General features: G+C 44.1%; 1 long non-coding RNA gene across 3 annotated transcripts; it reads right to left on the reverse strand.

Annotated features, from left to right (window-relative positions):
- Window positions 1–1,672: 1,672 nt before the first annotated feature.
- LOC136299574 (uncharacterized) lies at window positions 1,673–6,781 on the reverse strand. 3 transcript variants are annotated; one of them, XR_010723528.1, is made up of 4 exons: window positions 6,646–6,781; window positions 4,858–4,962; window positions 3,150–4,492; window positions 1,673–2,771 (listed from the first exon to the last, which is right to left on the reverse strand). It is a non-coding gene; the product is annotated as an uncharacterized lncRNA (long non-coding RNA). The 3 variants fall into 3 exon arrangements; XR_010723527.1 differs by having other exon boundaries at window positions 6,639–6,781; XR_010723526.1 differs by lacking the exons at window positions 4,858–4,962; window positions 6,646–6,781 and having other exon boundaries at window positions 3,150–4,851.
- Window positions 6,782–6,830: the final 49 nt, after the last annotated feature.

Here is a 6,830-nt window from a genome sequence, read left to right on the forward strand (position 1 = left end):
TCTCAGTGAAACTGATTAACAAAATTTTACTCTGCATTAATCTCAGCAACACAACCTACTTACAAGGTTGGCTACTATCGCCAACTCACCACAAACAAACATGCTGACACAAGTAAAGCATGTCTTTGAAAACAGAGATGGGGGATGTGTGGTGAGATCCCACAGACTAGGGTAGCCAAAGCCCTGTGCACTTTAAATCATCTTGCAATTTTTGCAAATATTGCAAATATTGCACAGTATTGCAAAACTCCAAAACCCTGTCATCTTAAATAATTTATTTGTCATTACAGTCCTCTAGTGACCTCCAGTTACCTAAATCTTAGGTGTTGGTACAGGATCTTGTTACTTGGGGGTGTGGGTGTTGCAGTCTGTTCAAGTTGTAGAGTTACAGGGACTGTTCTGTACCCCCTTTGTTTTGTCTAAGTTCGTGGTTTTGTCCCAAAAGTTGTTTGCTCCCCGGAGCTGTCAGTTACACAAACCCCAACCCTTTTTCTTGAATCTTCAAAGTGAATCTTTTTACTGGACCAATTTCTCCCAGAACCTGGTTCGGGGGTTCCCCTAATCCCCAGTGTTCCATTTGTCTGTATATTGTTTTCCTTCCACTGGTTTCCTATTAGTTCCTGAAGTCTTTTTTACCTTCCGTACCCTCCCACTATTGGTCAGAATCTGTTACTAGCCCCTTGAGTCCTCCTGATTTTTAACCTGCTGTGCCCGGCACTTGGGGTTGATCGTCACTGGCTGTTCAGAAGAATAAACCCTTCTGGATCACACACACAGACTGCCTCTCTCTCACTCCTTGCTTCCAACCTGCGCCTAGCAAACACACTCCAGCTGTAGAGCTGCACTTTTATACATGAGCAGACTTTTATACACTTATCTGAGGGCAGGGCCAAGAACTTGGACCAATCAAGCCATGGATTAGAAAAACAATCAATCAACAAACGGATCCAAAATACACCAATGGGAGAACAGAGAAACTAGGAACTGTATGAACAACAAATCAGGGAGGAACAATCTGCATTCTGCAGCAAAGACTCACAGGGGCGTTTCAGTTACCTCACCACAGGTCACAGGGAAGTCACTTAGAAAGACATTCCAGAAGTCAAGGCCTGCCACCTTGAAAACAGCTCATGGGCTGCACGCTCTCCAAGGGAGAGTACTCTCCTTTGTGGCAGCCTGAGGGGCTGCCACAAGTATAGATTAAGATTCAATGTAATTTACCACCAAAAGGATGATGGAGTACACATCAAATTCTTCTCGATTCTCAGAAAAGTAACCATGAAATTTATGTCCAAACTCCAAAGAGGAGCCCCTGCACGTTTCCAGGGGGTATGAAGGAAGCTTCTACCTCCATGAAAATTTGTGTAGCCTTTATTGTTTTAAGTGTAGTGTCCTTCAGTCAAGAATTTCTGGCTTACCTCCCCACATCTGTTCTCATGTCCAGTTGTTTATTGGGAGTTCTACTCCTGGTACCAGAGAGAGAAAAAACTCACTTATTAAGCTTGTGGCTTAAGCTTGTGGCAACTTACTAGTCAGAGAGCTAGCCTGGGTTATCTCATCACTTGACATGGAGGGGAGATGTGCAGAGCTGACACACCAGCTACAGATAAGCTCTTCTGTGGTAGGGGGGATGTCCTGCTGTTATAAATGGGCAGGAGACAATGTTTCCTCATTAATTACCTTTATTGATTTCAGTTCTTAGGAAGGGGGGGTCTCGAGGGTGGCTTCTGCCCCTTCTGCTCTGACCTATACCGCTGAGGAGGAGGTGCAATCCATTCTGCAGCTCTCGCCACAAAGTGGGAGCTCTCCTTCTTGCGGGAGTCCCGGAGACCTGTCTTGGCTCACACCAAGCCCAGGGATGTCCCGCTATCTAAGTACTTTTGAAGTTACAGCGAGATACAGGAGATTGTCCATACATTCTTCCGGGTGTTGCCAGTTCAGTACTGTCCTTGGGAGATCTAGATTCTGAGTTGGTTCGTTTCCAGTAGGGGCTTTTTATATCGATTTAGTCCCATCATGCACCTGGGCTTTGTAATTTACATACTCGGGCTGGCACTGGCGAGCAGGGGGGGTCAGTGTGGGCAGAGAGTAGCCAGAGGGGAGGCGGAGAGTGGGCAGAGAGTAGGATTCTGAAGGACGAGTCCGGAGCAACAGGGCAGAGAGGAGACGGAGTCCTGCTGAGGAAACTAAAATGGGGGGTACGGCAATGTCGGGGGGGGAAACAGCAGCAGTCTTACCTAACAGGGAAGCAATGGGAAAAGTTAGTAGGATTTTTAGGGCAGAGAGTACAAAAATGAATACAAACAGGTTTTAATACTATTGTTTCAATTTTTAAACTAACTTTGACTTTGACTTTATAACTTTGTAACTACTTAACATTTCAGAGCTGTTCAGACTTCATTTCTCACACTGCCACACTTTGGCAGCGTTGCCTTGGAGGGCTGACCTGAAACAGAGACTGGACAGAGCTAAAGAATAAAGTAGGTATTTATTGAAAAGCCTCCAGGATCCACCCTGGGCAGGACAGAAGCTTCACCCAGGCTGCAGTCCGGGTGGACCAAGAATAGTCACAAAATGGCCCCTCCGTCACGAGATCTTACACTTTTTACAAGTTTTGGTCCATTTGCATATTGGAGTTCAATTGTCCAATTACAGCTTCAGGTTGTGAGGTCCCGTCCTTCTTGTTCCTCCCTTCAGTCCACTGTTGTTTATGCTTTCAGGCCTGAAAGGTGTCCTTGGTTCTCAGCAGAGATTTGTTTTGTCTACCTATTCTGTGAAGAGAGTTTACTGCCCTTTAATATGAGGTTCAGAACTACATCCCTAGGCAGCACAGAATCTGCAAATATGAAAACTAAAACTTAAGGCATCAGTAGGGGTAGCACGTGCAGGAAGATTCTGGCCTTAGTTCTGCCCACATAATGGGATGCTTAGTGGCTGTTCTGCCAGTCCTGGCAGAGACAGCCCCTCTGCCACCACCAGCCCACCCACTCTTGCCCATAGGCAAGTTCCTATCTATGACTGAGAGAAGGGGGAGACTGGTGATCAGAATCTGTTTTTACTGTGATTTTCAAAAGCTTATATACTAGTCTAGGAAGGCTAGTAATTTTTTACTATGATAATTAGGTTAAACATCACACAGACAAACTTACACATTTTACAACATCTCTTGCTTGTGGAAGTGGATTTAATCTTCTTTTTCTGTCACCAATCTTGATCCAATCTTCTTGTAATCTTCAAAGCTCTGTTTGTTCTTGCCAAGACATCTTGGTTATCAAACTGGTTATGCTAATTAAATCCACAGTACCCTCTGTCCTGTGTACCCCAATATCCCCTACAAGTTCCCATTTTCTGGCTTACAAAATTCACTCCTAGCCTCCCAGCTTTTGGTATCTCTGAACCTTACTCAGAGATGGATCTGCCATTCTCCTGCAAAACACAACACCCAAGTAGCACTGAATCTCTCACGTATGGCCCAACCATATCTTACTCACAAGTAATGCCTCCTGTGCTTTATCCTGTCCAAACAGCACAGAAGACATTACTTTCAGAGTAAATTCAAAGCAATGGACACTTGCCAGAAGTGCAAGGACTGCTCACGTTAAGAAAAGCCAACAGCGAAAATTTAATTTCGGGGGGCAGAGCCTCTCACCAGCACTCACCTCCTCAGGCTACACATCTGACCGGTGGTCCCTTTCATGTGCGCCCACTCCAGCCTACAGCATGGTGCTGCAGGTCCTGGCAGCAGCCCATCACCAAGTGCCACTGGCAGATTTGGTGTACCCTGGGGCACTGACAACAGCCCTGATTCTTTAGCCTTCTGATGATGTTTACATATTTCAAGTGGAGTCTCTCACGAATGTACCATAAACAAAGTAGATTGTTTTCATTCCAGTCTGTGATGGACTGTTGAACTGACCACTGGTGTCAGAAAGGTGTTCCTCTTGTCCTCCAATCTTTGATCAAACTCCAAATCCTATTTAAACCCCAAATCATAATAAACTCTTCTCTTTCTCTGCTCATCTCTGAACCTGAGTGAGTGTGGTTTTTCTGTGTCCCTACTGGTAACAAATGCACCTTGTCAAGATAAGAGTAACAAAACCTACTGTCAGCAGGAAATGCTGAACCAGCCAGTGAAGGACTGCACATGCTTCAGAAAGAAGGGTGAAAAGTGCAAAGTGAGGAAGACAGCCAGCCTTCATCAGAACAACCCCTGAGGACGACTTAGAGCCTTCCTCAGTGTGACCACCAGAGTACACTGCACTAGCATGTCACATTTCGCAGGGGGGAAATGGGCCACTGAATAACAGAACCAATACGATTCCAACAGAAGCCATTTATTGTTTACGTTACATGCCAGATATAGATTCTAGGTCTACTGTCCACATGGGCACACATCTCTGGGTTGGCCAAGCTGCTTCTTCATGAGGCAGGCACACAACCTTCAGGACATCCAATTGGTCAAGCATCCATCCTCAAGTTGTGCTTCCCCTATCTAGGGTTTACATTTTTTACAGACAGTTTCTCAGGCTCTCTTCTTATTTTTGATCCTGTAGTTTTCTCAGTAACCTTGATGAACTCGTGAGAGCTCTAACAACAAAACTGCAGCTGCTTTGATAAGATTACACACAACCAGTTTGGCTGGTGCATCAGAATGGCCTGTTATACAGATACATTGCTACATATGCTAGTGATATTAATTATTTCTTAGAAGTAATTTGCATAACCACTCCTATCCCAAGGAATGTAATAAATACGCATGACATTTAGCCATATACTGTGCTGTGTAAAAGTGCAGAGTGCACGTGTTAGGAGGAGCGATCCCCCACGTATCTGGCAACAAATAAAGCAAATACCCACCTCACTGAGTCAATCTCTGAGGTGACTCTTAGCTCAACGTTGGAACGAATCAAAACAAGAGACCTGTCCCATAGTGCTCTCCTGGGCTACACCAAATCTGCAACCCTGAAGAAATCCAGCTATTACTTGAAGGCACGTCCTTACCTTCTCCTGCTTCAGCTGCCCCTGCCTTCCCTCCTGGGCTGGCACAAGCCTCTGCATGGACTCTCTTGGGAGCCAGACCTGAAGAACAATCCCTCAGAAAATTAATTCAACAAGAGAAAAACAGACCTCCTTTTCAGCTGGCTCAGCTCCCTGGTTCTGCTTTTTATGCAATGACACAAACCTGTGCCTGTGTTATAAGTAACTGTGGAATTACTGGCTTTTGCTCTTATGTGTTGACTTTTGCAAATTATTATTAATCACAACAATTTTGATGTAGTACTATTTGTAACCCCTTTTAACTACTTCAATATAGTATAATCTGTAAGCTTTTGTATACATATAAATAGTAGTGTGGTACATATAGATATATTAGTTTAGGTTTTAGCAAAACATGTTAACTTTTTGCAGGATGCTTTCATTTTGTAACCAGCTGACAATTATGAAAATAACTTAGAAATAGCTGAAACTGTCTGTATGATTAGATAGTATTGAAGGAACCACATAGATAACATTGGAAAAAGGATGTAGAAAAACTCCTGCTACTGGCTCTGCATTCCCTGTCTGTCGTTGTGAGAAAGTGGCACATACATTGTAAGGAAACAACATACACTGAAACATTAATTTGGAAGAATTAAAGATTTCAGTTAAACCAGATATTGCTGAAGTAAGACAGATAGACTTCCCTTTTGATAAGCAGAAGCCGGATATAAGGAACTGATAAATCATGGGGCCTGTCAACGTATGTTTGTGTATTCTGACTAATCAATAGGCTTCAAGAAGGACAATGAATTCATAAATCAAATACTCCTAGGAAAACAGGATTCAGTTGTCACGCAACGCTAAAAGGTTAAAAAGTCAAAGCGAAGAAGACTCACTTACTTCATCATTTTGAGACCCTGCCCCATAAAAAAAAGACCACCGACCCATTTCAAGGAACAAACCACGCATGCTTAATAGCTTTTGGCTAATTACCATACGAAGCGGGGAATGGGATGTACTAAAGTCATGAATAGACATTTGTGTTTTGGGTATTCAATACTTCTGTACATAAAAAGACCCTGTGATCTTCTGTGAGCGCGTGTGTTTGCGAGCTATCCCGCACGCTGCCCGGCGTCGTAATTAAACATACACTTTCTAACTTTAAACTGTTAGAGAGTCTTTTGTCCGTCATAGTTGGATATCGGCATTAGGACGATATTCATATTTTTTTAATAATTCAACACGACTCCCCAAAATAAAATCTACACTACTGAACAACGGGCCAAGGACTGAACAAAGCTAGAAGAATTCCCAGAACAAGTAAAAGCAGTAGTATTGTTTGAATATGCATAACCTTATGAATAGGTATGTGACCAGTGTACCAAAAAAAGTACGTAAGAAAATTGTTTTAAGCTAATGGAGTGCTTCTGGCATTTAGCCAAGGCACTCCAGAGCTGGATATTTTCCCTTTTATCCCTTATTAAACCTTTAAAAACTTTCAAAGAGTGAGTCGTGTTTCTCACACCTGGGAGGGACCACAACAAATAGATCTTCGGGAAGAGGGTGCCCCCTTCTTCTAGCTCTGACCTAAGCAGACAGGATGGAGCGGCCAGGTAACCCTACCCAGAGGTGCAAATTACAGAACGAGCTTAGCCCACCTGCTACCTTTTTAGCCTCTGCAGTACACCGTGGCACGGCTCCCTCCACCCCTACGACGGTCGGAAGGCGTCAGCCCAGTCAGATGAGTAGGGAAACCGTAGGATAGAGCCACCGCCATAACGGACCCGCGGCGGCTGTGCCACTCGCGTGGTCACGTGAAAGGATGCTGGGTTACCACGTGATCCTGAAGC

The sequence above is a fragment of the Chamaea fasciata genome, unplaced genomic scaffold, assembly GCF_029207755.1.
Source record: "Chamaea fasciata isolate MVZ Bird 193981 ecotype frontalis unplaced genomic scaffold, bChaFas1.0.hap1 SCAF_20, whole genome shotgun sequence".
In the NCBI taxonomy this organism is placed as follows: domain Eukaryota; kingdom Metazoa; phylum Chordata; class Aves; order Passeriformes; family Sylviidae; genus Chamaea; species Chamaea fasciata.